The following is a 20,143-nucleotide window of genomic DNA, read 5'->3' on the forward strand; positions in this document are numbered from 1 at the left end:
GCGAGACTCCGTCTCCCCCCCCAAAAAAAAAAAAAAAAAACCAAACCAACAGCATTTATTGAATACCACTATAAGTTTGGCTCGATAGAGCCAGGGGCTGGGGAGTTGAGGAAAACCTGGTACTGCAGAAAGGAGCTTACATCCCAGTTGGGGAGGCAGGAAGCTCTGGCCTGAATAAACCAGGGATTGAAGAGACAGGCACAGCCTGTGAGTATCTCCAGGGAGTTATTCCTCCAGACTGTGGGGATCTGGGGATACTTTCTGGAGGAGGTGGCATGTTCAGAGTCCCCCAAACATGAGTGAGCCTGCTACTGGCAGAGACAGGGAGAAAGGCATCCCAGATAGAGGGAACAACAAAGGAATGGCTGTGCTGTGCAATTTGTGAAACAGTCATGGCGAGCAGCAGCTCTCAAACTCGAGCTAGCATTGGAATCACCTGGTGGGTGCATTAAAACACAGACTCCTGCACCCCACGCCAGCACCAGAGCTCCCAACTTGGGCACTCTGGAGAGCAGCCTATGAGTTTGCATTCTAACAAGTCCCCAGGTGCTGTTGCTGCTGTTGGTCCACACGGGAAGAAGACATTGTAGAGGAAGCAGATGGGTTGGATGGAGCCAAAGCATGGAGGAATGCAAGCACCCGTCTGGTGCATCGCTCACCGGCTATAGCCATCAATGTGTTCATTCAGTCCTTTACTGAGCAAGCAGCACCTCTGAGCCCTACTGTGTGCTAGTACAGTGATGGACTCTAGGTACACAGCGATGAATACAACAGTCTGGGTTTTGCCATATCTTTACCCTGCTGGGGCTCTCAGAGGAGGATGGATGATATCCCACGTGACGTCACAGGCTGATGAACCTCTGGGCATCCAGGCACAGAAGGCAGGGGCTCTGGAGGTGAAAGTTGCCTTCAACCTCATGGCCCTTTAACGAAATTTAATGTGTCTTACCCATGTTAAATTCAGTTTGGTTTAAATGTTTCTTCATACATAGTGAACTATCACCTAACTGGATGTGTAAACAGGCTATAACCAACTCTAGTACCAATCTCTGGGTTTCAGCCAATCACAGACGGCCAACTGTTCAAAGTTCAAAACATGTTCAAAGAAGGCAAATGCCAAGCTAGAACCCATCCAGCTGTTTCTGTACCTTACTTCCGTTTTCCATATGTCACTCTCTTTTTTCTGCCCATAAATCATCCTCTACCATGTGGCAGCCTGGAAGCGTCTCTCAACCCATTCTGTTTTGGGGATTGCCCAATTCAAGAACCATTTTTCAATTCAATTAAATTCTGTTACATTTAGTTTTTCTAAAGTTTTCCCTTTAACGCCCAGAACACCCTGTGGTGTTTAAGGGAAGAATTGCTGCAGAGCTGACTTTCCTAATAATGAGGGTGATTGAGTCTGTTTTTTGCAATATAGGGTCGGCTGCCCCGACTGAGACCAAAAACAATATGATAGAAACAAAAAGATTATTTATTTCTCTTTTCATGCAATGGTCTGGGCTTGGGAAATTCCTGGAAGAAATGTTTGTTTCATGGGGGCCCTGGCTCCTTCCCCTGTACTCCTCCACCCTCCCTGGGGTGTTGTTTCATCCACAGGGTTGGTGATGATTTACGGCCAGGTGCCCCAATGCATAACTCATGGCCATGTTGCATAGAACACAAGGAGAGTGGTGCTCTCTGGAGCCATGCAACACAGTGCTGCCTCTGTGAGGAGAGAAACAGGAAAGGAGTGTGAAGAGGACATCCCTTCCCTTTTAGGGCTCACCCTGGAAGCTGTGCACCTCACTTCTGCTCACAAACCACAGACCAAAACCATCCTGTGGCCTCAGCTGGCTGCAATGGAGGTTGGGATGTGTGATCTTTATTCTTGGCAGTCTTGTATTCAGCTGAACCCCAGCCACTTAATGAATGCAATCTATCCTCTCTTACTTCATTCTTTTAGAGTAAGTTTTGTGTAGCCATTCTCTCTAAGATGTCCTACTCCATCGCCTTGCCTCCCTCTTTTGTTTATTGAAGAGATACAGATATTTCCTTGTGGACAATTATTTTACCCCATCAAAATTCTCTGCAAACCTTCTAGAATTAGATCCATTATTCTCAATTCTAACTTTTCAGCAGAATCACTGGAGGGGTGAGGATGAAGATAGGGGAGGCTCTTAATACTGATGTTCCAGCCTTTTTGCTGGAAAAACCAATTTAATTTGTTTGTGGTAAGGTTGAAGCATCAAGAATTTTGTAAAGCCCCCACTCATTGCCCAGGTTTAGTTCTTTTCCCTTAAAATATTAGGTTTCGGCTATTGGCCAGTGAGCTGAAAGTTGAGCCATAGTGAACAGGAGGTGTGCAAAGGTATGAATTGAAATGTTGAGTATTGGGTGCACAAAAACTGGGCCTGACATAAACACTCAGCATCCACAAGTGCTTGCCACACTGCCTCTGAAATGGAGCCTCCATCCTACTGGCCCTCAGGTGTCAACTCTTTGAAAATTGATCACCAAGTGTCCTGTGAAGATGCAATCTACAGCAAGTTTCTCTGTAGTGGGAGGGGAAGGAAGATAGGTTTAAATAGCAATGTCAAAAAGAAGGGGGAAAACAAAAGATATTCTTTGGTGGTTATCTGGAGCCGTAATTTAACTTCCCTCTACAAAGGTTGTATACCCTTAATTATAGTGGGTTTTCTGTATTTATGTATGTATATGCATCCATTTAATAGTCTGTGTTTATAGGTTAATACCCCAAATGACCCTTTATTGGGATAAGACAGAATCATTCTTCAATTCCCTGCATCCCTGTTCACATACCCGATCCTCCAGATGCTGACTTGCTTGTCCTCTCTTCCTTGAAACATTCCCCTCAGGCTCCACGTGCACAGTGAAGAAGCAGGCAACATGGCATCAGCCAGGTAGAGAACCCATCTGCATAATAAAATATTAGGGTGGGGCAGCCAGTTTCCTCACAAGCTATGCAAACGGCACACCTAGTCTAAACCAGTACTTCCCTCGCTATACAAATGGCCTACCTGCTCCAACCAATCCTTTGTGTCCTACGTAAATCAGACACCACCTCCTCAAGCTCATCTGTAAAACCTCCTGCACTTTGCTGCAGACTGGAAGACCCACTCAGGAGTCTCTCTCTCTCTGCAGGAGAGAGAGCTTTTCTCTTTCTTTCACCTATTAAACCTCTGTTCTTAACCTCACTCCTTATGTGTCCACATCCTTGATTTCCCTGTCATGAGGGAACGAACCTCGGTTATTACCCAAGATGATGACGATGCTTCACCCCCACTGGATGTGAAAGATGAAGAATGCAGCTCAGATTGCAGCTGGCAGCCACTTTGTGATCAGAAAGGAATGAGCCTGTGGATGAAGCCAACACAGTGGAGGGAAGGATGGAGACATGGAAGAAACTGGGCCTTGTTGATAGCCATAGAGATGCTGAATCAAGCCTTTCCTGAAGCCCTTTCTAATTTCCAAGATTTTCAGATATTACACCAACAAATTCCCTTCATCATTCAGTCTGGTCGTTGTATGTATATGCTGTTTCTTATAGCTAAAACAATTGTAGCTTTTGTGAGATATTATAGTAGGTTCTGGAATATAGAAGATACATGCTCAAGTTAGCTACCATATGCCCTAGAGACTCAGAAAACCATGCATGCCACCAACATATCTGTCCCTCAGCATTTTTATGTAGACAAAATCAAGTTAAAATGAAAACCATGGATGGTCTTAAGTGGGCACAGAAATCCTTAGCCTCCTTCAGTATTATGGAGGGGGCTATCTAACCTTTTTTTACTTTCTTGAAGGTAGAGCTGATTGGGGTGGGCAGTCAGTGGTGCTAGTATATAAGCTTTCTGCTTTTTTTCTTTCTCTTTTTATTTTTATTACTATTATTATTTTTTGGCTGCTTCTCTGAGTCACTGCCCAAGATTGTAGGACATCTTATTAAAATGAGGTGATTACTGAAATTAGCTCTAACTTCACATGGCCCTGCAAGAATTGGGTGAAGTCTGAACCCTGGAGATAGTCATCTCTTTCTCAAGAGTCAGCTACATGCACACTGGTCTGAATATGATCCTTCACTTTGTCCAAGGATAGGAAGCATTAGTCCCTTTGTAATGATGATTATTTTTGTTTGAGGGTGGGTGGGTAAACACTTTTGGTGTCCATATTCTTTTATTGAAAATGAAAATGTATTTTATTTCCTGATAATGCCTTATCCTTATCAGCCTTTATTGTGAATTATCCCATTGCTATACACAGCTTGCACAATCTTTGAAATCTTGCACAAAAATACCTTGGGGTTATAAATTCAGTCACATTTGAATTGATTGTGGTGTAGATGAAGGTGAATTCAAACTAGGTCTCTGAATAGCTGTGTGGCCTTGGGAAAGTCACTTAGCTTCTCTGAGCCATTGTTCTTCCTGAGGAATGGGGCAAAGGGTTGTGTTAGGCCAAGTAATGGCCCCCAAGATCATCTGGGTCTTAAGCCCTTAAACATGTGAATGATACTTTATATGGCAAAAGGGATTTTGCAGATGTGGCCAAGCTAAGAATTTTGTGATGGAGAGATCATTCTGGATTATTCAAGTGAGCCCTAATTGTCATCATAAGTGTCCTTATAATGCAAAGGGGATTTGGCAGAGAAGAAAAGGCAATGTGACCACAGATACAGGGATCAGAGTGATGCGGCCACATGCCGTAGAGTGCCAGCAGCCACAAGAAGCTGCAAGAGGCCAGGAACAGATTCTGCCCTAGACCCTCTGCAGGGAGCACGGCCCTGAAGCCACCTTGATTTTGGCACAGTGAAATTGATTTCTAAACTTCTAGCCTCCAGAACTGTGAGAGAAAACATTTCTGCAGTTTTAAGCCACACAGTTTGTAGCAGTTTGTTACAGCAGCTCTAGAAAATGAATGCAAGCATCGCCTAGCACAGTTAGAGTTCATGAGAGAACACCCAGCCTCCCAAAGTCTACTGCTCTGAAATAGCACCTAGAATGTGTGTCCAAAATTCAGATTCCCAGGCTCCACCTGAGAAATACAAAACCGGAATGTTTAGGGGGTGGGCCCTGGGCAGCTGCATTTTTAACAAGCTGCCGGGTGATGCATGTGATTGGGGAGCTCCAGTTCTATCATCAACATCAAGCTTGGCCCTCCCAGCAGGCCTGGGAGACAATTACCACTGAAGAACCCAGGGAAGCTGGGAGCAAAGGAAATCTCCAAGGAAGAAGGCTGGATGAGTATAATGTCTGGGCATATAAAGTTTTTATCTATATTTTCATCTGCATATGTAGAGTGAAGACACAGTGTACACGCATTAAAATAACCTAAACAACACCTGCTCTATAGAAGAAAAAGAGAAAATAATCCACACTTGCCACTTGAATTATGTGGGTGGTTTTGCTTGCTCTTCCTTCCCTCCATGAGAGTGTGCCCCTGGTGGGTGTGAAAAGGAGACAAGAGCCTGTTCCTTAAGTTCCCAAGTGCTCACATGGTGTGGGACCTTTCACAACACCAGTGCCACTCCAGGATTTAGCCAAGTGTATTTTGATAAAATGTGGCATAAACCGTTTTTGCTATGTATTGTGTATAACTGTGCAGAGCCATTGAACAGTTATAGGGGGAATAAAGTGGCAAAGACCCTGTCCTTAGGGAGCACACATTCTAACAGGGGGAGCCAGGCAACACAAAGAATAAACAAGGAACTAAACAGCTTGTTAGTTGGAAGTTAGTTCAGAAGAAAAATAAAGCCAACTAAGGGAAATCTGATGAGTCAGGTTGAAGGGAGGTTTCAGTTATCAATTGCCACATAACAAACCCCAAATGTAATCATTTAAAACAACACCAATTTATTATTTTTTGCAATTCTGTCATCTGGGCTGGGCTCAGCTGAGTGGTTCTTCTGCTCCATGGGGAGCCTGCTGGTGCTACACCAACTGAGTGGGCATCTCCTCTCACATGTCTGGCACCTAACCTGAGATGGCTAGAACAGTCAGGGGTTCTTGGGAATCTCTTTTCAAGTGGCTTCTCCACCAGGCTAGCTAGGGCTTCCTCACAGCACGGTGGTCTCAGGAGTGGCAGATTTCTTACGTGGCAGCTGGATTTCAAGAGGGAGGAAGGGGAAGCTCTCAATGTGACACATGGGCAGGTACGGTGTTATTTCCACCACATTTACTGGTGGATGGAGTCAAAATCCAGCCCAGAGTCAAAGGATGGGAAAAATCTTGCTGCCTTTTGCTATAAGGAGTGGCATGCACATACAAGGAGGGAAGGTATTGGAGGCAGCCATCGTTGGAAACTACCCTTCACAGGGAGGGGCAGTCTTTTGTATAGGGGAGGCCTCACTGATAAAGGTGCACATAAAGCAAGGCCAGAAAAAAGTAAGGGAGACAGCAATATGGATATGTGGGAGGAAAGAATTCTAGGCAGGCTGGGCATGGTGTCTCATGCCTGTATTCCCAGCACTTTGGGAGGCCAAAGCGGGTGGATCACTTGAGGTCAGGATTTCAAGACCAGCCTGGCCAACATGGCGAAATCCTGTCTCTACTAAAAAAAATACAAGAACAAAAAAAAAATTGGCTGGCTGTGGTGGTATGCACCTGTAGTCCCAACTATGTGGGAGGCTGAGGCAGCCTATGTGGGAGGCTGAGGCTTGAACCCAGCAGGCAGAGGTTTCAGTGAGCCAAGATTGCACCACTGCACTCCAGCCTGGGCAACAGAGTGAGACTCCGTCTCAAAAAATAACAGAATTCTTGGCAAAGGGAATAGCAGGCGCAAAAAGCCCTGAGTCAGAAACATACTTGGCATAACCGAGGACCAGCAGGGAGTCCAGTGGGGCTGGAACAGAAGATGTGAGGCCAAAGGTATGGAGATGAGGTTGGAGAGGGTCTAGGTTGGCCATGGGGCATTGATGGCATCAGTGCATTTGGGGTCTTAGGGGCTACGAAAGGACTTGGTTTTAACCCTGAGAAGATGTGGTGTAGAGTGACCAGCTGACCCAATTTGTGCAAGATGGAGACGATTCCTGACATATGGGAATTTCCATGCTACAACCAGGAAATAGACAAAAGGGAAGATGCAGGAAGACTCAAAGTATGAGGCGATTGCAGTACCCTAGGCATGGGAAGAGGGCAGCCTGGCCCAGAAAGGTAGTCATGAGGCAATAAGAACAGACATGGGCAATCCCTGCATGGAGTGGTTTCCCCCAGCTTCATGGCATGGGCAACTTACAGGCTTCCCAAGGGTAATTCTGATTATACAAGACTTCAATATAACCAGTTATAACTGCTGCATAAAGTACAACTTCCTTGATGCCATATGTTCAGCAATGTCCCCTGGGTCCCATTCTGCCCAGCAGCCACAGGCAAATGGGCAGGGGTTGAATCCAAGGGGTCCCCATCATGAGGCTTCCCCCTGCCCCATGGCAATGTAGAATCTCCTCTGCCAAGCTGGTTTCAACTTCCTCCCACTTCACAGCTGTTAGGCCTTAAACTCTAGCCTTAAAGAAGAAACACAGCACTTCCAGGAAAGCCCAGGAAACTGGCACAGGCTCCCTGAACTCAGTGATTCCCCTGCTGGTTTTCTTCTCATGCCATATGGGCCAGCTGAGGCCAGTTCCCACAGTCTGCAAGGAGACTCCACGGTTCTTGGACACTTGTGAAGGGACCACTTCCCCAGTGGGAGCCGTGGAGGCCCCCTGCTCTCTGTGTCCATGGGTTACTTTGGCCGTGGTTCCCTAGCACTGGCCTAGGGACTGGACATTCAGAAAGAAATGGGGCAGCCCAGCCCCGCCCCTAGGAAGAGAGATGCAGCCCGCAGGGAGGGAGACATCACACACACTGCAACAGTTCAATTGCAGGGAGCCAAAGTTCTGACAGACGGAGGGCCAAGGGGATGGGGAGGCTGAGAGGAGGCCCGGGTTCCTTCCTGGAGAAAGTGGCAGACAGAGGAGGACTAACCAGGGGCAGAAGAGGAGAGGACACATCCCAGGCATCCCGACAGCTGGAGTGGGAGCAGGAAGCCCCATGCCTGTGGTGTGGGGGTAAAGAGGCACAGAATTTCAGTTTTGCCAGAATGAGAAAGTAAGAAGGGAAGGAGCAGAAGGAGAGGAAGAGAAAGTTGGCCTCCTCCCTATAGCAGGGCGCTTGTAGAAGTTTCCATGCCAGAAAGAGACAGGGGCATCTTTCCCTGAACCATCCCCCAACCCCAAGCCTTTGGCCACCTGAGCACCCAGCGGAGGCCCCTCCGCCTGCCCCTCACACTGCACACGAGTACCCTGCACCCGCCTCTCAGCACTTTGCACCCTCCCCTCCCTGCTCCACCCTACCTGCCAGGAAACAAAAGGCGCTTTCTCCTTCCTCCTATGACCCACTTTCCAGGGCCAAGGCAGGCTGCTGATTTGATAACCTCGGCCATAGGTACCCTTCCCACAATAATATGTTTGCTCACACCGGGATTCCAGCAGGGCAGGGCCTGATAACTGGAGTGATCTACACCACAGTGCCTCAGATGGGAAAGGAAAGGGGCCTTCCTCAAGGTCCCTCAGGTCCCACCAGGCCTGGAAGTCAGGTTTCCAGACTGAGTCTCCCATCACTAAAGGTAATCAAGGATCGACCATGGAAAGATAGAGATGGTCAGGGAGAATCGGGACCAGCCAACCTCCAGTCTCCATCCTCATAGGGTCTAATGCCCGAATTCGGTGTCTACCTCCTTGTTTATTCACTGCCAATCAGTCTGCAAGCATTCGCTGAGTGCCCCTGGGTGCCAGGCAAAGACGGGGCTGGCTTCCACTCCCAGCTCTATCTCTCGCCAGCTGTGCAACCTGGGACACATAGCTTGTCTCTGTGCCTCATCTACAAAATGAGAATTCAGAGTTACTGTGAGGGTCAGAGATAAGGCACACAAAGTTCCCTGTATACTGGAAGTGCTCAATAAATGCTAGCTGTCGTCATTCCTTAAGACATGAAGAGGTCTGAGAGCTCTGGAAAGTTCTGACATTATAGGGTATCTCTGCTGGCATCCCACAGCCCAGGAGGCCCTGGTATTAGCAACTTGCTCCTTTGCAGGGAGACAGCCGGTCCCACTGAAAATGTAGACACCCTTGTGGCCACACGTCCACCTGCATGCGCGCACGCCTCACACTCAGCCCCCATGCCCTTATTACAGCAGTAGCTTTGAGGAGGCTATTATCCTCCCCAATTGTATAGACACAGAGGTAGTGTGTCCAGGGCCACCCGGAAAGCATGGAGCAGCAATAAGTATGAAGTCCAAGCCTCTCGATTCCACAGACGTGGTGCCTGGGCCATTTCCAGACACATCCATGCATCCCATAGTGCTGCTCCTGGAGTGTCCTTCCTAGCTGTTCAAGCTCCAGCATTTCTTGCAGGCCCCAGTTCACAGGGCCCTCCCCGAGAGGGCTTCCCGTAGGCCCTAGCAGAGTTTTAGGTTTCCCCTCAACTCCTGCAGACCTTGCACGTGGCTGTATTATGGCCTTTTGGAAAACCACCATTAATGACCTGTTTATGTCTCCATTCCCCTGATGTAGAGCTGCCCAAAATCCAAGACCTTGACTTGAGAGGCAAATCTGTTATCTTCCGGACCTTATCACGCTCTGCCCTGGGTCACAGTCATTTAGGTTTCTGCCTCATCTCCCTAGCGGGCTGTCTTCACTTTAAAATATTTTAAAAACCATTTTTGTGTCTATTAGCCAGACTTTTCCTAGCCACAACTAGGTTGAGGCTGACAGTTTCCAAACCACAGGTTGGGGGCAGAGGCAGGAGGGGAACATGCTGAGGGAGAGGGGCAGGGGATTGCCATGGCCTGGGAAAGTTGGGGAGAGGGAGGAGAGAAGAGAAGAGGAAGGAGGAGGAGGAAGGAGGAAAAGAGAGAAAGGAAGAGGGAGAGAGGAGAAAGAGGAGAAGAAAGAGGAAGAGCAGAAAGAAAGGAAGAACCTTAATGCGTATAAAATGCACAGTGAAAACAGGGTTGACTGAGGTTCAAATGTGCCTCCCTGGGCAGCTCTTTCTCCAGCTCAGCTCTGGCTTCCCAGGGCCTTGTCTCTAGGTGCCCCTGTTCCAGGCCCACAGAGAGGCTCTTGTGTGGCTGATGCAAGTCGGCCATGGAGAAGATGTTTCCAGTAGGCTCTTTGCTAGTGGAAACCTGCACCTGCCTAGGGTCTGGTACCACACTGTGATGGGCAGCCCAGCTGTGGGCCAGATCAGATTCTGAGGCTGGCTTTGGCACCAGCTGGCTGTGTGACTGTGAGCAGGCTACTAGGACCTTTTGAGCCTCTATTTCTTCCACCATGAAACAGGACTAGTAATTCCCAAGCCACAGGGACCTTATCAGGGTTAAATGAAATGATGGAAGCAGAGTTTGGGGCACAAGGTGGGAGGGAGCTAGGAAAATGGTAGCTCTTTTCCTGTGAGCACCATGGTGACAGCTCAGAGATGTGTGAATGCAGCCCAGGACATGCAGCTCCTCTTGCCAGGACTTGCGTAACTGATGGGATTTGTTGGGTGATCCTATGACCTGTGGAGCAGGAAGGAGCTCTGGCAGTGGGGAGTGCCGGGGAGAAATCCACAAACCAGGGAGCTTAAAACTACACGGCAGAAAGTTCTGAGCGTCAGAGATGATGTGGCTAGTGCCACAGTCTGAGAAGTTCTCATTTTGAATTCCAGAGTCTTTGGGGAAACAGAATCATAGGTATGTGTTTCTAAGATCTCTTTCTATTGCAAGTGTCAGAAACTCAACTCAAATGGACTTAAGGCACAAGGAAAATACTCTGACTCATGTGGCCCAAAATTCTGAAGGGCTGCGAGCTTCAGGCAGGGCTGGATTCAGGTATTTACACATTGTCATCAGAATAGCATGTGTGTGTGTTTGTGTGTGTGCGCGTGTACGTGTGTGTGTGCATGTGTGTGCCTGTGTGTGCACACACGTGATCATGCATGTACCATGTCCATGTGCCATGGCTCTGCTCTCCTTTATGTTGTCTTCAATGTCAGGCAGACTTCCCAAGCAACGATTAAGTTTTGGTCTCGCAGCAGCTTCAGGCTTGTATCCTACCCAGTTACCATTTCCTATAGAGTTTCAGCAAAAGCCATCTGGGCAACTCTCATTGGACTGGTTTGGGTCATAGTCCAATTAGAGTCAGTCACAATGACCAGGGAATGGAATGTTCGCCATGGCCAGATGCACTCGCTGGCTGAATAATGTCTACGCACCATCCCCTTCCCCTATGTCCACATCCTAATCCCTGAAACCTGGGAATGTGTTACCTTCTATGGCAAAAGAGGCTTTACAGATAGATTTAAATTAAGGATTTTGAGATGGAGACGTTCTCCCCAGTTATCTGGGTGGCCCTGGTATAATCACAATAGTCCTTATCAGGGGAAGTTGAGAGAGAAGAGGTGGCCTTGGAAGCATAGTTTGAGCCATGGTTTGAGATGGAGGAAACGACTCCACCAAGGAATGCAAGCAGCCTCTAGAAGCTGGGAAGGGCAAAGAAATGATTCTCCCCTAGAGCTTCCAAGAGGGAGTTTGGCCTTGCTGACACCTCTTGATCCAGCAAAACCCATTTCAAACTTCTGATGTCTGGAGCTCTAAGAAAATACACTGTTGGCACACCTGTAATCCCAGCTACTCAGGAGGCTGAGCAGGAGAATTGCTTGAACCCGGGAGGTGGAGGTTGCAGTGAGCCGGGATGGTGCTACTGCACTCTAGCCTGGGTGACAGAGCAAGACTCATTTCAAAAATAAATAAATAAAAAAAATACACTGGTGGTATTGTAAGCTGCTAATTTTGTGACAATTTGTTACAGCAGCTGTAGGAAGCTCATGCATCAGGCTGGCTCAAGTGTGCATCTCTGGAGGTGGGGCTGGGGGACAGAGAGAGTCCCCCAAACGAGATGGACTGAGTGGGAAGGAGGGATAGGACCCAAAGGCAAACAAAGCCCCTTTACCAAAGAAAGGGGGGGTGGGAGATGGGCTGGCGAAAAAGAAGGCAGAAGTCACAAAGACACAGAGGCATTGTGGGGTTCCTTTCGGAGGAAGTTCAAGATCAGGCAAAACAAGCTCATGGAAAGTGAGATTGGGGTTGCTTCTCAGAGAAGCGCTGGATATTGACCAGGAAGGGGCACCAGGAGTCTGTGAAGCCGGGGAATGTTCTCTGTCTTGACTTCAGTGGTGGCTTCACGATGTATACCTATGTAAAAAATTCTCACTCTTAAGATGTACATCCACTTAAGATGTACCCACTCTGTGCATTTTTCTCTCTGGGTGAGTCATTCCTCAATTAAACAGCAGTTATTGCAGGGATAATTCATGGCAGCAAAACTCTGCCATTTGAACCCAACTAGCTGTCTTCTCTGTGCCATAATAATATTTATTCATCTCAATCTTCACTCATTTGACAGAGGAGGAAACCGAGGCCCACGTGGTGAGGTGCAAAGCACAGGCGGAGTCATGTAGCCAGACCCAAGCCTGTCTGCTGTGCCCTTCCTCAGCTCTGACTGCTTTGAGCTGGCCCAGTGTCCTGCTCTGCAGGCAGGGGTGGGTAGCCCTCACCGGCACTGCCCCCACCACCGGATGTCACAGTTACTCCTTGGGGCCTCCTGGGGAGAAAACATGAGTTTCTTCTTTTTTTTCAGTGCTTTTGGGCTGCTAGAAACTTCTGATCCCTCACTCACCTCTGCGCTCACTCACCTCTACGCTCACTCACCTCTGCGCGCACTCACCTTCTGCTCTCATTCACCGTCTGCTCTCACCCACCTTCTGCTCTCATTCTCCTTCTGCTGTCACCCACCTTCTGCTCTCACTCACCTTCTGCTCTCATCCACCTTCTGCTCTCACTCACCTCCTTGGGATCTGGTGCCCAGCTGAGGTCTCACAGCAACCCTTGTTACTGCCCCTATGGAAACACAAGACCTCTTGGGGCAACGAGGTGGGGGTGTACCTACTCTCAGCATGCCTTTTGGTATTCACTCCCTTTTATTCATTCAACAAGCATTTCCTGAGGTCTCAAGAATTGGGGGTACAGCTGCAAACAGGGCCTCACGGGCCCTGCCCTCAGACAGCTGACAGTCTAGATGGGAGACACACAGTAGCCAGGTGAGAAACCATATGACTCCACAGATTACCCAGGCACCTGCCATGTAAGGGGGAAGCCACCTGGGCACCCAGGAAGCCCCTGCTGCTCACAGCCATCCTCTCCTCACCTTCAGCACACACTTTGCCTTAAGAGGGAGAAGGAAACTAAGCCGGGCAGCACACACTTTGCCTTAAGAGGGAGAAGGAAACTAAGCCGGGGGTATTAAATGAGGTCTCAAGTCCTCCATCGTCCAAATCCTCTGAATGGCAAAGCCAGGCTTCTCCCCAGCGAGAATCCGGTGCCCTCCCTGCTCCAGGCTGGCCCGCTGCAGTCAGCCTCCTCTGAGCCTCAGCTTCTGACTTCACGGAGGCCCTGCCATCTGCACAGCACATGCCCTCAGGTCCAGAAGAGACTGGGCAGAGCAGGTGTTCGTATCCATTTTTCAGACCTGCAAGCTGTGGCTCAGAGAGCAAAGAGTCCCACCCAGGGTTACTGTTGCTGGTGGCAGGGCCTGGCACCTAACATCCATGCACCTTGGGGTAGAATTATAGGCCTGTCTCCTCCACTGAGCTGGGCTCCAGGAGGGCTGGGGCAGGGTCTGCGTTCAACTCCTAAACCCCAGGTGGGCCCTTAGCTGGAGTCTGGGAAACCAGGGTCTTTTCCCCGTCGGGACTTGCCCAGGCCATGGGTGCTTGTCACTGCCTGGCACAATCCCAAGGCCACTGTTCCAGGCTGGAGAAGGGGAGGGCGGTGGGAAGGCTGAAGGCAAGGGAGGGCTGAGCCTGGAAGCCACCTCCCATCTCCCTCCCACATGGAGACGTGCAGTGCCTCACGCCCCTCCCAGGAATCCCTCAAGGCCCAGAGGTGACTCAGCAACACGTGAGCTAAGCTGTCTGAGCTGAGCCCCGCCTCTTGCCAGATGCAGAGCCCAGTGGGTGGAGGGAACGTGCCACCCGCCACGTGCACCCCTGCAGCAGCTCAGCCTGCAGCAACAGAGCCCCCCCTGCCTCTCCCTCCCAATCTCTCTCCTCTTCTTTGTGGGGACCTCACATGTTCCTCCTGCCTCCATTCAATGCTCACCTCACTCTACAGGCATTAAACGCAGGACTGGTGGCTTGCTGTGCTGATGGTGCCACAAAAGCTACCTCCTGCAATCCTCTCAGGCCAAGTGGGGAAACTGAGACTCAGAGACAGTTTGTGACTTACGCAAGGAACTGAGATTCAAACCTAGCTCAGCCTAACCCTGAAGACTGTGTGATTTCTCTCTCACGAGCCATGCTGAGTAGGATCATTGATATACTCTACCCCTTTTTGCCCATTTTACAGAGGGGGAGGGAAGACTGAGGCACAGGGAAGGGAGGTGACTGGTGGAGGAGGGAAGGGACCAGCATAATATTGTCCTAGGACAGAATGGTGGCTGTGTCCCCAGGACACTGTGGCTGACACTGGGACAGACTCCCTGCCCTAGGAATGTGTGGTGAATGAATTAGTAGGTGCTGGGTGTGCTCTTTCAACGTGATGGTCACAGGCCACATGTGGCTGTGGGGCACTTGACATGTGACAAAGAAACTGAATATCTCATTTGATTTTAATTTAAATGTAAAATATCAATACTGTCTACAGTTGATATATTTCAAGACATACCGCATCATTTACACCATGCTTTAGCACTTGTAGAGCAGTTTATAGCCTCCATCTGCTCTTTCGATTCTCAAAACTCACCAAGACCCACATCTCCACTTTCCAGAAGAACGTGAAGTTCAGAGAGGTCAAGAGACTTGCCCAAGATCGCACAGCCAGGAAATGGCAATGCCAGAGAACCTGGCCACCCTGACTGTCTGCCAAATCCCTTTCCACTTTGTGCTTTAGTCACAGTCACAAGCATTTATATGGCAGGTCCACCTCTCAGTGCTATGCCTGCATTACCTCAGTGATTCCATCCACTTCCCTAGGGGAAAAGGACACCAGTGTTAAAGTTCTAAGATGGGGAGACACAGACAAGCTGAATTCCTTGCCCACTGCTGCCTGGTTAGAAATCAGCAGAGCTGGGGTTTGCATTTGAGGCTCTGGAGCTGGACTCCGACCTTTGTTATTACGTGAGCGGCCTTTGAGTGGTGTGTGGGGCGTGCAGAGTCAGCAACGCTCCCGTCACTGAGCACCTTGGGTGATGCCTGAGAGTCTCTGAGCACTGGGAAGCCACTGGGAGGTATTGAGCTCAGACCATGGGACTTTAGGAGAGGGCTCTGCTGAGGTCTGGGGAGGGACAGCTGGGATGAGTTCAGGACAGGGGGTGCAGGGGGAGACTGCTCAGTAGCCAGGCACTGGCCACAGAAAGGAAAAAACAGAATGACTAGTTAAAGGACTTGGCTGCAAAGCCACGCTGTGCAAGGATGCTGTCCCAGCACAGATAGGGAAGGGACACAGCCCAGAATCCCAGGTGGCAGCTGCACTGCCATGTGGAGGAACAAGAAGGCCCATGCAGAACGTGGCTGGAGGCAAAGGTGCATGGTGAGGAGCAGGCGGGGTCTGTGGGTGGAGCCCCCTATGGTGCCACAGGCTGCTGCCCAGGGCCGGCGACCCAGCAGAAGGACACAGAGACTGCAGACAGGAGGCTCCAGGACACAGGGTTTCCACATGGCTCTGCCCTTGGTGGCCTGAGGCCGCCTGTTTAACTCCAAGCTGCGCTGCAGCCTCCTACCCAACCAAGGACACCAAACATACCTTGTTGCAGGTTTCAACCAGACATACCAATGGTGACAGGGAAGATGCCTCCACCTGCATCTTCCATCTGCTCATGGCTCTGTGATCATTCACTTTAAGAGAGGGACAAAAACCTAAAGGGAAAACAAACAAAAAGCGTCAGGTGATTCTGCTTGTAAAAGGCTGACATATGATTAACTTTGAAGAAGGCTTAAAAGTAGCTTTATTGGGTAACAGTACAAAAAAATACTTATTTAAAGGAACTACTTATTTAAAATTGCAAACCTCCCACACACCTCATGCCCTGTTCTTTCCCACTTCTCTTCCTTTGTGGCACTGATCAGGGTTTCATATGCAGCTTTATGTAAGATACAAATTTATTTTGCTTAAAGTCTATCTTCTTCCATTGGAAAGTGAGTTCCACGAGAGAAGGAATGTTTTGGACTTTCTTGTTCACCATTGAACCTTCGGAGCCTAGAACTGTGCCTGGCATATAGCAGGTGCTCCATATGTTTCTGTTCAATAAATGAACGAAAGGGTGGCAACAAGAAAGCAACAATGCAACAGTGATAACGTGGCACCCAGGGAAGGAGGTGAGGAAGTGTCTTTGAGGCCAGCCAATCACCGGGTGTCGTGCATGTGACATGCATTCGGGGGCTGCTAGGGACCAGGCCCTGGGCTAGAGCTTTAGAGAGGTTTCAGGCAAGGAGAACATTGTCTGCTAAGTCACAGTATCTGGCTAGCGCAGCTAAGGTCTCAGGTGAGGCACATTAAACTCAGCTCAAGGCTATGAGCAAGGCGATGAGCAGGTTTGCCTGCTGCAGGCTGGGCTAGCCCAGCTTTTGGCAGAAATAGCAGGAAGAACTGCCCCAAGCAAGGAGGGGAGGGGCTTCCTGGCCTATTTTGTGTGCTGGCCATTCCTGTCTGCTTCTCCCCCACCTCACCGAGCTTCCCCTTTTGCCCTGGAGACAGTCATCAGTGATTTGAAGCTGGGCTGGTCACTGCAAAGAATCTGGAATCATTTCTAGGAGTTAGAGCTGAGAAGAAAGTGATGAGATGCAAGAAGCAAGACAATGCCAGGCTGGTCGTGGTGGACACAGAGTCCTAGAAGGGGCAGCTTGTGCCACAGAGGGGCCAGCAGAGCCATATCTCCTCTGTGAGTGCGCTTCTGTGTTAAACAAGTACCGCAAGTTCTAGAGTCAGACAGGGTCACGTTCAAATCTACCAGTGGCCCTTCCGAGCTGTGTGACCTGGAGCCAGGTACTTTTCCTCTCTAGACTCTGGTTTTCTGCACCTGTGCATGAACATGTGCCCAGACATATACACACACACACATGCACATGAGAGTGGTATATTTTTGCCTCACAGGGCTAATGTAAATATTATTAAATGGCATACATATAAAGCTTCCCTTTCCTGCTTTGAGCTCAACTTTTAAATTCTTTTTAAAAAGATTAATAATCAATAATCAAGTGATGCGTATGTATTGCAAAACAATTATTAAAATGAGATAAGAAGAAATTTAAAATCACCTATCATCACAAGAATGAGAAGACAAGTCACAGGCTGGGAGAAAATATTTACAAAAGACGTGTCTGATAAAGGACTGTTATCCAAAATATGCAAAGAACTCTTAAAATTCAATAAAGAAATAACACAATTTTTTTTTTAATGGGCAAATGACCTGAATAGATACCTCACCAAAGGAGACACACAGATGACAAATAAGCATATAAAAAATGCTCAACATCATAAGTCATCAGAGACTTGCAAACTAAAGTCTAATGAGATGTCACTATTAGAATGGCCAAAATACAAAACACTGGCAAAACCAAATTCTGGAGAGGATGTGTGGAGCAAAAGGAACTGTCATTCGTTGCTGATGTATTAGTCTGTTCTCATACTATAAAGAATACCACCTGAAGCTGGGCGCAGTGGCTCACACCTATAATCCCACCACGTTGGGAGGCCAAGGCAGGCGGATCACTTGAGGTCAGGAGTTCGAGACCAGCCTGGCCAACATAGCGAAAACCCCGTCTCTACTAAAAATACAAAAAATTAGCTGAGCATGATGGCAGGCACCTGTAAGCCCAGCTAATTGGGAGGCTGAGGCAGAATTGCTTGAACCTGGGAGGCGGAGTTTGCAGCGAGCAGAGATCATGCCACTGCACTCTAACCTGGGCAACAGAGTGAAACTGTCTCAAATAAATAAATAAATAAATAAATAGAATACCAACTGAGACAGGGTAATTATAAAGGAAATAGGTTTAATTGACACACAGTTCTGCAGGCTTACCAGGAAGTGTGGCTAGGAGGCCTCAGAAAACTTAACAATCATGGCGGAAGGCGAAGGGAAAGCAGGCACCTTCTTCACAAGGCAGCAGGAGGGAGTGTGTGGGAGAATGAGGAAGTGCCACACTTTAAAACCATCAGATCTCGTGAGAATTCACTTATCATCACGAGAACAGCGTGGGGTAAACCGCTCCCATAATCCAATCACCAACCACCTGGTCCCTCTCCTGACACATGGGGATTACAATTGGAGATGAGACTTGGATGAGGACACAGAGCCAAACCATATCAGTTGGTGAGAATGCAAAATAGTACAGCTATGTTGGAAGACAGTGTGGCAGTTTCTTACAAAACTGGACATACTTTTACCATATGATATGGTTTGGATCTGTGTCCCTACCCAAATCTCATGTTGTAATCCCCAATGCTGGGGCCAGCTGGAAGGTGACTGGATCACGGAGGCAATTTCTTGTGGTTTAACACCATCCCCCTTTGGTGCTGTTGTCGTGATAGTGAGTTCTCATGAGATTTGATTGTTTAAAACAGTGTGGCACCCCCCTTCCTCTTGCTCTGGCCATGTGAAATGCTGGCTCTCCCTTTGCCAGCAAAATTGAGTAAAAGTTTCCCGAGGTCTCCCCAGCAGAAGCCACTATGCTTTCTGAACAGCCTGCAGAACTGTGAACCAATTAAACCTTTTTTCTTTTTATTAATAAATTACCCAATCTCAGGTATTTATAGCAGTGTGAAAATGAACTAATACACCACACTACCCAGCAACTGTGCTCCTTGGTATTTACCCAAAGGATTGAAAACGAATGTCCACACGAAAACCTGCATGCAGATGTTTGTAGCAGCTTTGCAAGTAATTGCCAAAACTTGGAAGCAACTAAGATGTCCTTTAGGGGGTGAATGAATAAATAGAATGTGGCTCATCTAGACAGTGGGATATATCATTCAGCACTAAAAAGAAATGAGCTATCAAGCCTGAAAATATATGGAGGAAACTGAAATGCATATTACTAAGTGAAAGCAATTAATCTGAAAAGGCTACATACCGTATGCCTCCAACTATATGGCATTCTGAGAAAGGCAAAACTAGTGACAGTAAAAAGATCAGTGGTTTCCAGGAGCTAGAGCGGAGGGAGGGAGGAATAAGCAGAGCGCAGAGGATGCTTAGGATGGTGAAACCCTGCATGATACTCTAATGCTGGATCCATGTCATTATACATTTGTCAAAATCCATAGAATGTGCAACACCAAGAGTGAACCCTAATGTAAATGATGGTCTTTGGTGATGATGATGTGTCTCCGTAAGATCATCAGCTGTCACAATGCACTCTCTGATGGGGGATGTTGATAATGGGGGAGGCTATGCATGTGAAGGGGCAGGGAGTATACGGGAAATCTCTGTAGCTTCCTCTCAGCTTTGCTGTGAACTTAAAACTGCTCTAAAAAATAGTCTAATAAAAAAATCACTCATCATCCCATCCCCTGGTTGTATTTACTACTCTGTTCCTAGCACTTAGTGTGCTTCCTGGCACATAAAAGGGCCATTAAGTCAATAAATGTTAGTTGGGTGAATGAAGGAATAAATACACCCAAAATAATGTGTTAACATTTTGGTGTATACAATTCCAGTTATTTTTTTTTGCTGGGTGAGGAATAGAGACTTGCTTTGTCGCCCAGGTTGGAGTACAGTGGCACAGTCTCGGCTCACTACAACCTCTGCCTCTCAGGTTCAAGGAATTCTCCTGCCTCAGCCTCCGGAGTAGCTTGGATTACAAGCACCCGATACCATACCCAGCTAATTTTTTTATTTTTTAGTAGAAACAGGGTTTTGCCATGTTGGCCAGGCTGGTCTCGAACTCCTGACCTCAGGTGATCTGCCTGCCTCTACCTCCCAAAGTGCTGGGATTACAGGTGTGAGCCACCATGCCCAGTCAAATTCCAGTTACTTTCTTTGCACATATATCATACTTTTTTCATTTAAATGACATTCTACCAGACACATGATTTTATAATCAGTTTCATCTCTTGATATACCATAACTGTTGCTCCAGGG

The 20,143-nt window shown here is 48.1% G+C and overlaps 1 long non-coding RNA gene across 1 annotated transcript; it reads right to left on the bottom strand.

Annotated features, from left to right (window-relative positions):
• Positions 1-1,259: 1,259 nt before the first annotated feature.
• LOC134739963 (uncharacterized) lies at positions 1,260-18,168 on the bottom strand. The gene is made up of 4 exons (XR_010127130.1): positions 18,086-18,168; positions 15,811-15,923; positions 2,803-2,916; positions 1,260-1,707 (listed from the first exon to the last, which is right to left on the bottom strand). It is a non-coding gene; the product is annotated as an uncharacterized LOC134739963 (long non-coding RNA).
• Positions 18,169-20,143: the final 1,975 nt, after the last annotated feature.

The sequence above is a fragment of the Pongo pygmaeus genome, chromosome 7 (assembly GCF_028885625.2).
Source record: "Pongo pygmaeus isolate AG05252 chromosome 7, NHGRI_mPonPyg2-v2.0_pri, whole genome shotgun sequence".
Lineage (NCBI taxonomy): Eukaryota > Metazoa > Chordata > Mammalia > Primates > Hominidae > Pongo > Pongo pygmaeus.